Consider the following 12,500-nt stretch of genomic DNA (forward strand, 5'->3'; position numbering starts at 1 on the left):
GGCAGGCTGGTGTGAGGTGGGCGGGGCTTGCAGTTTTCATTGGGGAGGTGGAGAAGAAAAAAGAGAGCCAAGTGGGGACGGCATGAAGGGGAGCGAGTATCAGGCATATAGGCTAGAATTAGCAGGTGAAGGAGAGAAAGAGGAGGAGAAGTAGAAGTAGAAGTAGAAAAAGAGAGAGAAAAAATTGAAAACAACCGGAAAGAAGAAGTGGCGAGGTTGCTAGGGTGGCCAGCTTGAATAGGCGAGAAGACGGTGGTGCAGATGCCTACGGCCATACTAGTCTGAAAACGCCCGATCTCGTCTGATCTCGGAAGCTAAGCAGACTCAGGCCTGGTTAGTACTTGGATGGGAGACCGCCTGGGAATACCAGGTGCAGTAGGCTTTTGCGGCCAGCAGAGACTGCTCACGCCAAGCACTCTCCACACCAGAGGCAGGCCAACCTTTTGCTGCTCTCTGCGTCCTCGCCATTCCTCCCAACACTTGCCTGCGGGCTCAACTCAGGCAGGCGGCTTGGTCGGGCCATTCAGCTGCTGCAGCTTTGCCGGGCCTTTGCAACGCAGCACGGTTGTGTGCCTTGGCGTGCTGCACTTTGATGGGCACGCCAGCTGGCCCGTGTGGCCGCAAGCCAGTGTGTCGGCAGGACGTTCTCTCTCCTAGCCTGAAGGCGCCGCATGAATGCAAGTTGTGGCATTGGGGCTGGTGTGGAAAGCGAAGGAAGAGAGAGCTGGCTTGCATTGCCTGCCTGACCCTTGTGCTGGCTGTGCTGAGAGAAGTGCGCAGCGTTGCAATGTGGAAAGGCAGCAGCGTGCAGGCGGCAGGCTGGTGTGAGGTGGGCGGGGCTTGCAGTTTTCCTTGGGGAGGTGGAGAAGAAAAAAGAGAGCTAGGTGGGGACGGCATGAAGGGGAGCGAGTATCAGGCATATAGGCTAGAATTAGCAGGAGAAGGAGAGAAAGAGTAGGAGAAGTAGAAGTAGAAGTAGAAAAAGAGAGAGAAAAAATTGAAAACAACCGGAAAGAAGAAGTGGCGAGGGTGCTAGGGTGGCCAGCTTGAATAGGCGAGAAGACGGTGCTGCAGCTGCCTACGGCCATACTAGTCTGAAAACGCCCGATCTCGTCTGATCTCGGAAGCTAAACAGACTCAGGCCTGGTTAGTACTTGGATGGGAGACCGCCTGGGAATACCAGGTGCAGTAGGCTTTTGCGGCCAGCAGTGACTGCTCACGCCAAGCACTCTCCACACCAGAGGCAGGCCAACCTTTTGCTGCTCTCTGCGTCCTCGCCATTCCTCCCAACACTTGCCTGCGGGCTCAACTCAGGCAGGCGGCTTGGTCGGGCCATTCAGCTGCTGCAGCTTTGCCGGGCCTTTGCAACGCAGCACGGTTGTGTGCCTTGGCGTGCTGCACTTTGATGGGCACGCCAGCTGGCCCGTGTGGCCGCAAGCCAGTGTGTCGGCAGGACGTTCTCTCTCCTAGCCTGAAGGCGCCGCATGAATGCAAGTTGTGGCATTGGGGCTGGTGTGGAAAGCGAAGGAAGAGAGAGCTGGCTTGCATTGCCTGCCTGACCCTTGTGCTGGCTGTGCTGAGAGAAGTGCGCAGCGTTGCAATGTGGAAAGGCAGCAGCGTGCAGGCGGCAGGCTGGTGTGAGGTGGGCGGGGCTTGCAGTTTTCATTGGGGAGGTGGAGAAGAAAAAAGAGAGCCAAGTGGGGACGGCATGAAGGGGAGCGAGTATCAGGCATATAGGCTAGAATTAGCAGGTGAAGGAGAGAAAGAGGAGGAGAAGTAGAAGTAGAAGTAGAAAAAGAGAGAGAAAAAATTGAAAACAACCGGAAAGAAGAAGTGGCGAGGTTGCTAGGGTGGCCAGCTTGAATAGGCGAGAAGACGGTGGTGCAGATGCCTACGGCCATACTAGTCTGAAAACGCCCGATCTCGTCTGATCTCGGAAGCTAAGCAGACTCAGGCCTGGTTAGTACTTGGATGGGAGACCGCCTGGGAATACCAGGTGCAGTAGGCTTTTGCGGCCAGCAGAGACTGCTCACGCCAAGCACTCTCCACACCAGAGGCAGGCCAACCTTTTGCTGCTCTCTGCGTCCTCGCCATTCCTCCCAACACTTGCCTGCGGGCTCAACTCAGGCAGGCGGCTTGGTCGGGCCATTCAGCTGCTGCAGCTTTGCCGGGCCTTTGCAACGCAGCACGGTTGTGTGCCTTGGCGTGCTGCACTTTGATGGGCACGCCAGCTGGCCCGTGTGGCCGCAAGCCAGTGTGTCGGCAGGACGTTCTCTCTCCTAGCCTGAAGGCGCCGCATGAATGCAAGTTGTGGCATTGGGGCTGGTGTGGAAAGCGAAGGAAGAGAGAGCTGGCTTGCATTGCCTGCCTGACCCTTGTGCTGGCTGTGCTGAGAGAAGTGCGCAGCGTTGCAATGTGGAAAGGCAGCAGCGTGCAGGCGGCAGGCTGGTGTGAGGTGGGCGGGGCTTGCAGTTTTCCTTGGGGAGGTGGAGAAGAAAAAAGAGAGCCAAGTGGGGACGGCATGAAGGGGAGCGAGTATCAGGCATATAGGCTAGAATTAGCAGGTGAAGGAGAGAAAGAGGAGGAGAAGTAGAAGTAGAAGTAGAAAAAGAGAGAGAAAAAATTGAAAACAACCGGAAAGAAGAAGTGGCGAGGGTGCTAGGGTGGCCAGCTTGAATAGGCGAGAAGACGGTGCTGCAGATGCCTACGGCCATACTAGTCTGAAAACGCCCGATCTCGTCTGATCTCGGAAGCTAAGCAGACTCAGGCCTGGTTAGTACTTGGATGGGAGACCGCCTGGGAATACCAGGTGCAGTAGGCTTTTGCGGCCAGCAGTGACTGCTCACGCCAAGCACTCTCCACACCAGAGGCAGGCCAACCTTTTGCTGCTCTCTGCGTCCTCGCCATTCCTCCCAACACTTGCCTGCGGGCTCAACTCAGGCAGGCGGCTTGGTCGGGCCATTCAGCTGCTGCAGCTTTGCCGGGCCTTTGCAACGCAGCACGGTTGTGTGCCTTGGCGTGCTGCACTTTGATGGGCACGCCAGCTGGCCCGTGTGGCCGCAAGCCAGTGTGTCGGCAGGACGTTCTCTCTCCTAGCCTGAAGGCGCCGCATGAATGCAAGTTGTGGCATTGGGGCTGGTGTGGAAAGCGAAGGAAGAGAGAGCTGGCTTGCATTGCCTGCCTGACCCTTGTGCTGGCTGTGCTGAGAGAAGTGCGCAGCGTTGCAATGTGGAAAGGCAGCAGCGTGCAGGCGGCAGGCTGGTGTGAGGTGGGCGGGGCTTGCAGTTTTCATTGGGGAGGTGGAGAAGAAAAAAGAGAGCCAAGTGGGGACGGCATGAAGGGGAGCGAGTATCAGGCATATAGGCTAGAATTAGCAGGTGAAGGAGAGAAAGAGGAGGAGAAGTAGAAGTAGAAGTAGAAAAAGAGAGAGAAAAAATTGAAAACAACCGGAAAGAAGAAGTGGCGAGGTTGCTAGGGTGGCCAGCTTGAATAGGCGAGAAGACGGCGGTGCAGATGCCTACGGCCATACTAGCCTGAAAACGCCCGATCTCGTCTGATCTCGGAAGCTAAGCAGACTCAGGCCTGGTTAGTACTTGGATGGGAGACCGCCTGGGAATACCAGGTGCAGTAGGCTTTTGCGGCCAGCAGAGACTGCTCACGCCAAGCACTCTCCACACCAGAGGCAGGCCAACCTTTTGCTGCTCTCTGCGTCCTCGCCATTCCTCCCAACACTTGCCTGCGGGCTCAACTCAGGCAGGCGGCTTGGTCGGGCCATTCAGCTGCTGCAGCTTTGCCGGGCCTTTGCAACGCAGCACGGTTGTGTGCCTTGGCGTGCTGCACTTTGATGGGCACGCCAGCTGGCCCGTGTGGCCGCAAGCCAGTGTGTCGGCAGGACGTTCTCTCTCCTAGCCTGAAGGCGCCGCATGAATGCAAGTTGTGGCATTGGGGCTGGTGTGGAAAGCGAAGGAAGAGAGAGCTGGCTTGCATTGCCTGCCTGACCCTTGTGCTGGCTGTGCTGAGAGAAGTGCGCAGCGTTGCAATGTGGAAAGGCAGCAGCGTGCAGGCGGCAGGCTGGTGTGAGGTGGGCGGGGCTTGCAGTTTTCCTTGGGGAGGTGGAGAAGAAAAAAGAGAGCTAGGTGGGGACGGCATGAAGGGGAGCGAGTATCAGGCATATAGGCTAGAATTAGCAGGAGAAGGAGAGAAAGAGTAGGAGAAGTAGAAGTAGAAGTAGAAAAAGAGAGAGAAAAAATTGAAAACAACCGGAAAGAAGAAGTGGCGAGGGTGCTAGGGTGGCCAGCTTGAATAGGCGAGAAGACGGTGCTGCAGCTGCCTACGGCCATACTAGTCTGAAAACGCCCGATCTCGTCTGATCTCGGAAGCTAAGCAGACTCAGGCCTGGTTAGTACTTGGATGGGAGACCGCCTGGGAATACCAGGTGCAGTAGGCTTTTGCGGCCAGCAGTGACTGCTCACGCCAAGCACTCTCCACACCAGAGGCAGGCCAACCTTTTGCTGCTCTCTGCGTCCTCGCCATTCCTCCCAACACTTGCCTGCGGGCTCAACTCAGGCAGGCGGCTTGGTCGGGCCATTCAGCTGCTGCAGCTTTGCCGGGCCTTTGCAACGCAGCACGGTTGTGTGCCTTGGCGTGCTGCACTTTGATGGGCACGCCAGCTGGCCCGTGTGGCCGCAAGCCAGTGTGTCGGCAGGACGTTCTCTCTCCTAGCCTGAAGGCGCCGCATGAATGCAAGTTGTGGCATTGGGGCTGGTGTGGAAAGCGAAGGAAGAGAGAGCTGGCTTGCATTGCCTGCCTGACCCTTGTGCTGGCTGTGCTGAGAGAAGTGCGCAGCGTTGCAATGTGGAAAGGCAGCAGCGTGCAGGCGGCAGGCTGGTGTGAGGTGGGCGGGGCTTGCAGTTTTCATTGGGGAGGTGGAGAATAAAAAAGAGAGCCAAGTGGGGACGGCATGAAGGGGAGCGAGTATCAGGCATATAGGCTAGAATTAGCAGGTGAAGGAGAGAAAGAGGAGGAGAAGTAGAAGTAGAAGTAGAAAAAGAGAGAGAAAAAATTGAAAACAACCGGAAAGAAGAAGTGGCGAGGTTGCTAGGGTGGCCAGCTTGAATAGGCGAGAAGACGGTGGTGCAGATGCCTAAGGCCATACTAGTCTGAAAACGCCCGATCTCGTCTGATCTCGGAAGCTAAGCAGACTCCGGCCTGGTTAGTACTTGGATGGGAGACCGCCTGGGAATACCAGGTGCAGTAGGCTTTTGCGGCCAGCAGAGACTGCTCACGCCAAGCACTCTCCACACCAGAGGCAGGCCAACCTTTTGCTGCTCTCTGCGTCCTCGCCATTCCTCCCAACACTTGCCTGCGGGCTCAACTCAGGCAGGCGGCTTGGTCGGGCCATTCAGCTGCTGCAGCTTTGCCGGGCCTTTGCAACGCAGCACGGTTGTGTGCCTTGGCGTGCTGCACTTTGATGGGCACGCCAGCTGGCCCGTGTGGCCGCAAGCCAGTGTGTCGGCAGGACGTTCTCTCTCCTAGCCTGAAGGCGCCGCATGAATGCAAGTTGTGGCATTGGGGCTGGTGTGGAAAGCGAAGGAAGAGAGAGCTGGCTTGCATTGCCTGCCTGACCCTTGTGCTGGCTGTGCTGAGAGAAGTGCGCAGCGTTGCAATGTGGAAAGGCAGCAGCGTGCAGGCGGCAGGCTGGTGTGAGGTGGGCGGGGCTTGCAGTTTTCCTTGGGGAGGTGGAGAAGAAAAAAGAGAGCCAAGTGGGGACGGCATGAAGGGGAGCGAGTATCAGGCATATAGGCTAGAATTAGCAGGTGAAGGAGAGAAAGAGGAGGAGAAGTAGAAGTAGAAGTAGAAAAAGAGAGAGAAAAAATTGAAAACAACCGGAAAGAAGAAGTGGCGAGGGTGCTAGGGTGGCCAGCTTGAATAGGCGAGAAGACGGTGCTGCAGATGCCTACGGCCATACTAGTCTGAAAACGCCCGATCTCGTCTGATCTCGGAAACTAAGCAGACTCAGGCCTGGTTAGTACTTGGATGGGAGACCGCCTGGGAATACCAGGTGCAGTAGGCTTTTGCGGCCAGCAGTGACTGCTCACGCCAAGCACTCTCCACACCAGAGGCAGGCCAACCTTTTGCTGCTCTCTGCGTCCTCGCCATTCCTCCCAACACTTGCCTGCGGGCTCAACTCAGGCAGGCGGCTTGGTCGGGCCATTCAGCTGCTGCAGCTTTGCCGGGCCTTTGCAACGCAGCACGGTTGTGTGCCTTGGCGTGCTGCACTTTGATGGGCACGCCAGCTGGCCCGTGTGGCCGCAAGCCAGTGTGTCGGCAGGACGTTCTCTCTCCTAGCCTGAAGGCGCCGCATGAATGCAAGTTGTGGCATTGGGGCTGGTGTGGAAAGCGAAGGAAGAGAGAGCTGGCTTGCATTGCCTGCCTGACCCTTGTGCTGGCTGTGCTGAGAGAAGTGCGCAGCGTTGCAATGTGGAAAGGCAGCAGCGTGCAGGCGGCAGGCTGGTGTGAGGTGGGCGGGGCTTGCAGTTTTCATTGGGGAGGTGGAGAAGAAAAAAGAGAGCCAAGTGGGGACGGCATGAAGGGGAGCGAGTATCAGGCATATAGGCTAGAATTAGCAGGTGAAGGAGAGAAAGAGGAGGAGAAGTAGAAGTAGAAGTAGAAAAAGAGAGAGAAAAAATTGAAAACAACCGGAAAGAAGAAGTGGCGAGGTTGCTAGGGTGGCCAGCTTGAATAGGCGAGAAGACGGCGGTGCAGATGCCTACGGCCATACTAGTCTGAAAACGCCCGATCTCGTCTGATCTCGGAAGCTAAGCAGACTCAGGCCTGGTTAGTACTTGGATGGGAGACCGCCTGGGAATACCAGGTGCAGTAGGCTTTTGTGGCCAGCAGAGACTGCTCACGCCAAGCACTCTCCACACCAGAGGCAGGCCAACCTTTTGCTGCTCTCTGCGTCCTCGCCATTCCTCCCAACACTTGCCTGCGGGCTCAACTCAGGCAGGCGGCTTGGTCGGGCCATTCAGCTGCTGCAGCTTTGCCGGGCCTTTGCAACGCAGCACGGTTGTGTGCCTTGGCGTGCTGCACTTTGATGGGCACGCCAGCTGGCCCGTGTGGCCGCAAGCCAGTGTGTCGGCAGGACGTTCTCTCTCCTAGCCTGAAGGCGCCGCATGAATGCAAGTTGTGGCATTGGGGCTGGTGTGGAAAGCGAAGGAAGAGAGAGCTGGCTTGCATTGCCTGCCTGACCCTTGTGCTGGCTGTGCTGAGAGAAGTGCGCAGCGTTGCAATGTGGAAAGGCAGCAGCGTGCAGGCGGCAGGCTGGTGTGAGGTGGGCGGGGCTTGCAGTTTTCATTGGGGAGGTGGAGAAGAAAAAAGAGAGCCAAGTGGGGACGGCATGAAGGGGAGCGAGTATCAGGCATATAGGCTAGAATTAGCAGGTGAAGGAGAGAAAGAGGAGGAGAAGTAGAAGTAGAAGTAGAAAAAGAGAGAGAAAAAATTGAAAACAACCGGAAAGAAGAAGTGGCGAGGTTGCTAGGGTGGCCAGATTGAATAGGCGAGAAGACGGTGATGCAGATGCCTACGGCCATACTAGTCTGAAAACGCCCGATCTCGTCTGATCTCGGAAGCTAAGCAGACTCCGGCCTGGTTAGTACTTGGATGGGAGACCGCCTGGGAATACCAGGTGCAGTAGGCTTTTGCGGCCAGCAGAGACTGCTCACGCCAAGCACTCTCCACACCAGAGGCAGGCCAACCTTTTGCTGCTCTCTGCGTCCTCGCCATTCCTCCCAACACTTGCCTGCGGGCTCAACTCAGGCAGGCGGCTTGGTCGGGCCATTCAGCTGCTGCAGCTTTGCCGGGCCTTTGCAACGCAGCACGGTTGTGTGCCTTGGCGTGCTGCACTTTGATGGGCACGCCAGCTGGCCCGTGTGGCCGCAAGCCAGTGTGTCGGCAGGACGTTCTCTCTCCTAGCCTGAAGGCGCCGCATGAATGCAAGTTGTGGCATTGGGGCTGGTGTGGAAAGCGAAGGAAGAGAGAGCTGGCTTGCATTGCCTGCCTGACCCTTGTGCTGGCTGTGCTGAGAGAAGTGCGCAGCGTTGCAATGTGGAAAGGCAGCAGCGTGCAGGCGGCAGGCTGGTGTGAGGTGGGCGGGGCTTGCAGTTTTCCTTGGGGAGGTGGAGAAGAAAAAAGAGAGCTAGGTGGGGACGGCATGAAGGGGAGCGAGTATCAGGCATATAGGCTAGAATTAGCAGGAGAAGGAGAGAAAGAGTAGGAGAAGTAGAAGTAGAAGTAGAAAAAGAGAGAGAAAAAATTGAAAACAACCGGAAAGAAGAAGTGGCGAGGGTGCTAGGGTGGCCAGCTTGAATAGGCGAGAAGACGGTGCTGCAGCTGCCTACGGCCATACTAGTCTGAAAACGCCCGATCTCGTCTGATCTCGGAAGCTAAGCAGACTCAGGCCTGGTTAGTACTTGGATGGGAGACCGCCTGGGAATACCAGGTGCAGTAGGCTTTTGCGGCCAGCAGTGACTGCTCACGCCAAGCACTCTCCACACCAGAGGCAGGCCAACCTTTTGCTGCTCTCTGCGTCCTCGCCATTCCTCCCAACACTTGCCTGCGGGCTCAACTCAGGCAGGCGGCTTGGTCGGGCCATTCAGCTGCTGCAGCTTTGCCGGGCCTTTGCAACGCAGCACGGTTGTGTGCCTTGGCGTGCTGCACTTTGATGGGCACGCCAGCTGGCCCGTGTGGCCGCAAGCCAGTGTGTCGGCAGGACGTTCTCTCTCCTAGCCTGAAGGCGCCGCATGAATGCAAGTTGTGGCATTGGGGCTGGTGTGGAAAGCGAAGGAAGAGAGAGCTGGCTTGCATTGCCTGCCTGACCCTTGTGCTGGCTGTGCTGAGAGAAGTGCGCAGCGTTGCAATGTGGAAAGGCAGCAGCGTGCAGGCGGCAGGCTGGTGTGAGGTGGGCGGGGCTTGCAGTTTTCATTGGGGAGGTGGAGAAGAAAAAAGAGAGCCAAGTGGGGACGGCATGAAGGGGAGCGAGTATCAGGCATATAGGCTAGAATTAGCAGGTGAAGGAGAGAAAGAGGAGGAGAAGTAGAAGTAGAAGTAGAAAAAGAGAGAGAAAAAATTGAAAACAACCGGAAAGAAGAAGTGGCGAGGTTGCTAGGGTGGCCAGCTTGAATAGGCGAGAAGACGGCGGTGCAGATGCCTACGGCCATACTAGTCTGAAAACGCCCGATCTCGTCTGATCTCGGAAGCTAAGCAGACTCAGGCCTGGTTAGTACTTGGATGGGAGACCGCCTGGGAATACCAGGTGCAGTAGGCTTTTGTGGCCAGCAGAGACTGCTCACGCCAAGCACTCTCCACACCAGAGGCAGGCCAACCTTTTGCTGCTCTCTGCGTCCTCGCCATTCCTCCCAACACTTGCCTGCGGGCTCAACTCAGGCAGGCGGCTTGGTCGGGCCATTCAGCTGCTGCAGCTTTGCCGGGCCTTTGCAACGCAGCACGGTTGTGTGCCTTGGCGTGCTGCACTTTGATGGGCACGCCAGCTGGCCCGTGTGGCCGCAAGCCAGTGTGTCGGCAGGACGTTCTCTCTCCTAGCCTGAAGGCGCCGCATGAATGCAAGTTGTGGCATTGGGGCTGGTGTGGAAAGCGAAGGAAGAGAGAGCTGGCTTGCATTGCCTGCCTGACCCTTGTGCTGGCTGTGCTGAGAGAAGTGCGCAGCGTTGCAATGTGGAAAGGCAGCAGCGTGCAGGCGGCAGGCTGGTGTGAGGTGGGCGGGGCTTGCAGTTTTCATTGGGGAGGTGGAGAAGAAAAAAGAGAGCCAAGTGGGGACGGCATGAAGGGGAGCGAGTATCAGGCATATAGGCTAGAATTAGCAGGTGAAGGAGAGAAAGAGGAGGAGAAGTAGAAGTAGAAGTAGAAAAAGAGAGAGAAAAAATTGAAAACAACCGGAAAGAAGAAGTGGCGAGGTTGCTAGGGTGGCCAGATTGAATAGGCGAGAAGACGGTGGTGCAGATGCCTACGGCCATACTAGTCTGAAAACGCCCGATCTCGTCTGATCTCGGAAGCTAAGCAGACTCAGGCCTGGTTAGTACTTGGATGGGAGACCGCCTGGGAATACCAGGTGCAGTAGGCTTTTGCGGCCAGCAGAGACTGCTCACGCCAAGCACTCTCCACACCAGAGGCAGGCCAACCTTTTGCTGCTCTCTGCGTCCTCGCCATTCCTCCCAACACTTGCCTGCGGGCTCAACTCAGGCAGGCGGCTTGGTCGGGCCATTCAGCTGCTGCAGCTTTGCCGGGCCTTTGCAACGCAGCACGGTTGTGTGCCTTGGCGTGCTGCACTTTGATGGGCACGCCAGCTGGCCCGTGTGGCCGCAAGCCAGTGTGTCGGCAGGACGTTCTCTCTCCTAGCCTGAAGGCGCCGCATGAATGCAAGTTGTGGCATTGGGGCTGGTGTGGAAAGCGAAGGAAGAGAGAGCTGGCTTGCATTGCCTGCCTGACCCTTGTGCTGGCTGTGCTGAGAGAAGTGCGCAGCGTTGCAATGTGGAAAGGCAGCAGCGTGCAGGCGGCAGGCTGGTGTGAGGTGGGCGGGGCTTGCAGTTTTCCTTGGGGAGGTGGAGAAGAAAAAAGAGAGCTAGGTGGGGACGGCATGAAGGGGAGCGAGTATCAGGCATATAGGCTAGAATTAGCAGGAGAAGGAGAGAAAGAGTAGGAGAAGTAGAAGTAGAAGTAGAAAAAGAGAGAGAAAAAATTGAAAACAACCGGAAAGAAGAAGTGGCGAGGGTGCTAGGGTGGCCAGCTTGAATAGGCGAGAAGACGGTGCTGCAGCTGCCTACGGCCATACTAGTCTGAAAACGCCCGATCTCGTCTGATCTCGGAAGCTAAGCAGACTCAGGCCTGGTTAGTACTTGGATGGGAGACCGCCTGGGAATACCAGGTGCAGTAGGCTTTTGCGGCCAGCAGTGACTGCTCACGCCAAGCACTCTCCACACCAGAGGCAGGCCAACCTTTTGCTGCTCTCTGCGTCCTCGCCATTCCTCCCAACACTTGCCTGCGGGCTCAACTCAGGCAGGCGGCTTGGTCGGGCCATTCAGCTGCTGCAGCTTTGCCGGGCCTTTGCAACGCAGCACGGTTGTGTGCCTTGGCGTGCTGCACTTTGATGGGCACGCCAGCTGGCCCGTGTGGCCGCAAGCCAGTGTGTCGGCAGGACGTTCTCTCTCCTAGCCTGAAGGCGCCGCATGAATGCAAGTTGTGGCATTGGGGCTGGTGTGGAAAGCGAAGGAAGAGAGAGCTGGCTTGCATTGCCTGCCTGACCCTTGTGCTGGCTGTGCTGAGAGAAGTGCGCAGCGTTGCAATGTGGAAAGGCAGCAGCGTGCAGGCGGCAGGCTGGTGTGAGGTGGGCGGGGCTTGCAGTTTTCATTGGGGAGGTGGAGAAGAAAAAAGAGAGCCAAGTGGGGACGGCATGAAGGGGAGCGAGTATCAGGCATATAGGCTAGAATTAGCAGGTGAAGGAGAGAAAGAGGAGGAGAAGTAGAAGTAGAAGTAGAAAAAGAGAGAGAAAAAATTGAAAACAACCGGAAAAAAGAAGTGGCGAGGTTGCTAGGGTGGCCAGCTTGAATAGGCGAGAAGACGGTGCTGCAGATGCCTATGGCCATACTAGTCTGAAAACGCCCGATCTCGTCTGATCTCGGAAGCTAAGCAGACTCAGGCCTGGTTAGTACTTGGATGGGAGACCGCCTGGGAATACCAGGTGCAGTAGGCTTTTGCGGCCAGCAGAGACTGCTCACGCCAAGCACTCTCCACACCAGAGGCAGGCCAACCTTTTGCTGCTCTCTGCGTCCTCGCCATTCCTCCCAACACTTGCCTGCGGGCTCAACTCAGGCAGGCGGCTTGGTCGGGCCATTCAGCTGCTGCAGCTTTGCCGGGCCTTTGCAACGCAGCATGGTTGTGTGCCTTGGCGTGCTGCACTTTGATGGGCACGCCAGCTGGCACGTGTGGCCGCAAGCCAGTGTGTCGGCAGGACGTTCTCTCTCCTAGCCTGAAGGCGCCGCATGAATGCAAGTTGTGGCATTGGGGCTGGTGTGGAAAGCGAAGGAAGAGAGAGCTGGCTTGCATTGCCTGCCTGACCCTTGTGCTGGCTGTGCTGAGAGAAGTGCGCAGCGTTGCAATGTGGAAAGGCAGCAGCGTGCAGGCGGCAGGCTGGTGTGAGGTGGGCGGGGCTTGCAGTTTTCATTGGGGAGGTGGAGAAGAAAAAAGAGAGCCAAGTGGGGACGGCATGAAGGGGAGCGAGTATCAGGCATATAGGCTAGAATTAGCAGGTGAAGGAGAGAAAGAGGAGGAGAAGTAGAAGTAGAAGTAGAAAAAGAGAGAGAAAAAATTGAAAACAACCGGAAAGAAGAAGTGGCGAGGTTGCTAGGGTGGCCAGCTTGAATAGGCGAGAAGACGGTGGTGCAGATGCCTACGGCCATACTAGTCTGAAAACGCCCGATCTCGTCTGA

At 56.8% G+C, this 12,500-nt stretch overlaps 16 non-coding genes across 16 annotated transcripts in view; all 16 read left to right on the forward strand.

The window, feature by feature from the left end:
* The first annotated feature begins 263 nt into the window (after positions 1-263).
* LOC140412953 (5S ribosomal RNA) lies at positions 264-382 on the forward strand. The gene has a single exon (XR_011942136.1). It is a non-coding gene; the product is annotated as a 5S ribosomal RNA (ribosomal RNA).
* A 694-nt stretch (positions 383-1,076) lies between these two features.
* On the forward strand, positions 1,077-1,195 carry LOC140413330 (5S ribosomal RNA). The gene has a single exon (XR_011942503.1). It is a non-coding gene; the product is annotated as a 5S ribosomal RNA (ribosomal RNA).
* A 694-nt stretch (positions 1,196-1,889) lies between these two features.
* LOC140412954 (5S ribosomal RNA) lies at positions 1,890-2,008 on the forward strand. The gene has a single exon (XR_011942137.1). It is a non-coding gene; the product is annotated as a 5S ribosomal RNA (ribosomal RNA).
* A 694-nt stretch (positions 2,009-2,702) lies between these two features.
* LOC140412955 (5S ribosomal RNA) lies at positions 2,703-2,821 on the forward strand. The gene has a single exon (XR_011942138.1). It is a non-coding gene; the product is annotated as a 5S ribosomal RNA (ribosomal RNA).
* A 694-nt stretch (positions 2,822-3,515) lies between these two features.
* Positions 3,516-3,634, forward strand: LOC140413713 (5S ribosomal RNA). Its single transcript, XR_011942870.1, has one exon. It is a non-coding gene; the product is annotated as a 5S ribosomal RNA (ribosomal RNA).
* Positions 3,635-4,328: 694 nt separating this feature from the next.
* On the forward strand, positions 4,329-4,447 carry LOC140412956 (5S ribosomal RNA). Its single transcript, XR_011942139.1, has one exon. It is a non-coding gene; the product is annotated as a 5S ribosomal RNA (ribosomal RNA).
* Positions 4,448-5,141: 694 nt separating this feature from the next.
* Positions 5,142-5,260, forward strand: LOC140415319 (5S ribosomal RNA). Its single transcript, XR_011944431.1, has one exon. It is a non-coding gene; the product is annotated as a 5S ribosomal RNA (ribosomal RNA).
* Positions 5,261-5,954: 694 nt separating this feature from the next.
* Positions 5,955-6,073, forward strand: LOC140414272 (5S ribosomal RNA). The gene has a single exon (XR_011943412.1). It is a non-coding gene; the product is annotated as a 5S ribosomal RNA (ribosomal RNA).
* Positions 6,074-6,767: 694 nt separating this feature from the next.
* On the forward strand, positions 6,768-6,886 carry LOC140412957 (5S ribosomal RNA). Its single transcript, XR_011942140.1, has one exon. It is a non-coding gene; the product is annotated as a 5S ribosomal RNA (ribosomal RNA).
* Positions 6,887-7,580: 694 nt separating this feature from the next.
* On the forward strand, positions 7,581-7,699 carry LOC140414165 (5S ribosomal RNA). The gene has a single exon (XR_011943308.1). It is a non-coding gene; the product is annotated as a 5S ribosomal RNA (ribosomal RNA).
* Positions 7,700-8,393: 694 nt separating this feature from the next.
* On the forward strand, positions 8,394-8,512 carry LOC140412958 (5S ribosomal RNA). The gene has a single exon (XR_011942142.1). It is a non-coding gene; the product is annotated as a 5S ribosomal RNA (ribosomal RNA).
* Positions 8,513-9,206: 694 nt separating this feature from the next.
* Positions 9,207-9,325, forward strand: LOC140412959 (5S ribosomal RNA). The gene has a single exon (XR_011942143.1). It is a non-coding gene; the product is annotated as a 5S ribosomal RNA (ribosomal RNA).
* Positions 9,326-10,019: 694 nt separating this feature from the next.
* LOC140412960 (5S ribosomal RNA) lies at positions 10,020-10,138 on the forward strand. The gene has a single exon (XR_011942144.1). It is a non-coding gene; the product is annotated as a 5S ribosomal RNA (ribosomal RNA).
* Positions 10,139-10,832: 694 nt separating this feature from the next.
* Positions 10,833-10,951, forward strand: LOC140412961 (5S ribosomal RNA). Its single transcript, XR_011942145.1, has one exon. It is a non-coding gene; the product is annotated as a 5S ribosomal RNA (ribosomal RNA).
* Positions 10,952-11,645: 694 nt separating this feature from the next.
* On the forward strand, positions 11,646-11,764 carry LOC140413318 (5S ribosomal RNA). The gene has a single exon (XR_011942491.1). It is a non-coding gene; the product is annotated as a 5S ribosomal RNA (ribosomal RNA).
* Positions 11,765-12,458: 694 nt separating this feature from the next.
* Positions 12,459-12,500, forward strand: part of LOC140412963 (5S ribosomal RNA) — a 119-nt gene continuing 77 nt past the window's right edge. Inside the window, exon 1 of the ribosomal RNA XR_011942147.1 lies at positions 12,459-12,500. This exon is cut by the window's right edge and continues 77 nt beyond it. This is a non-coding gene — a ribosomal RNA (5S ribosomal RNA).

The sequence above is a fragment of the Scyliorhinus torazame genome, chromosome 4 (genome assembly GCF_047496885.1).
Source record: "Scyliorhinus torazame isolate Kashiwa2021f chromosome 4, sScyTor2.1, whole genome shotgun sequence".
Taxonomy (NCBI): Eukaryota; Metazoa; Chordata; class Chondrichthyes; order Carcharhiniformes; family Scyliorhinidae; genus Scyliorhinus; species Scyliorhinus torazame.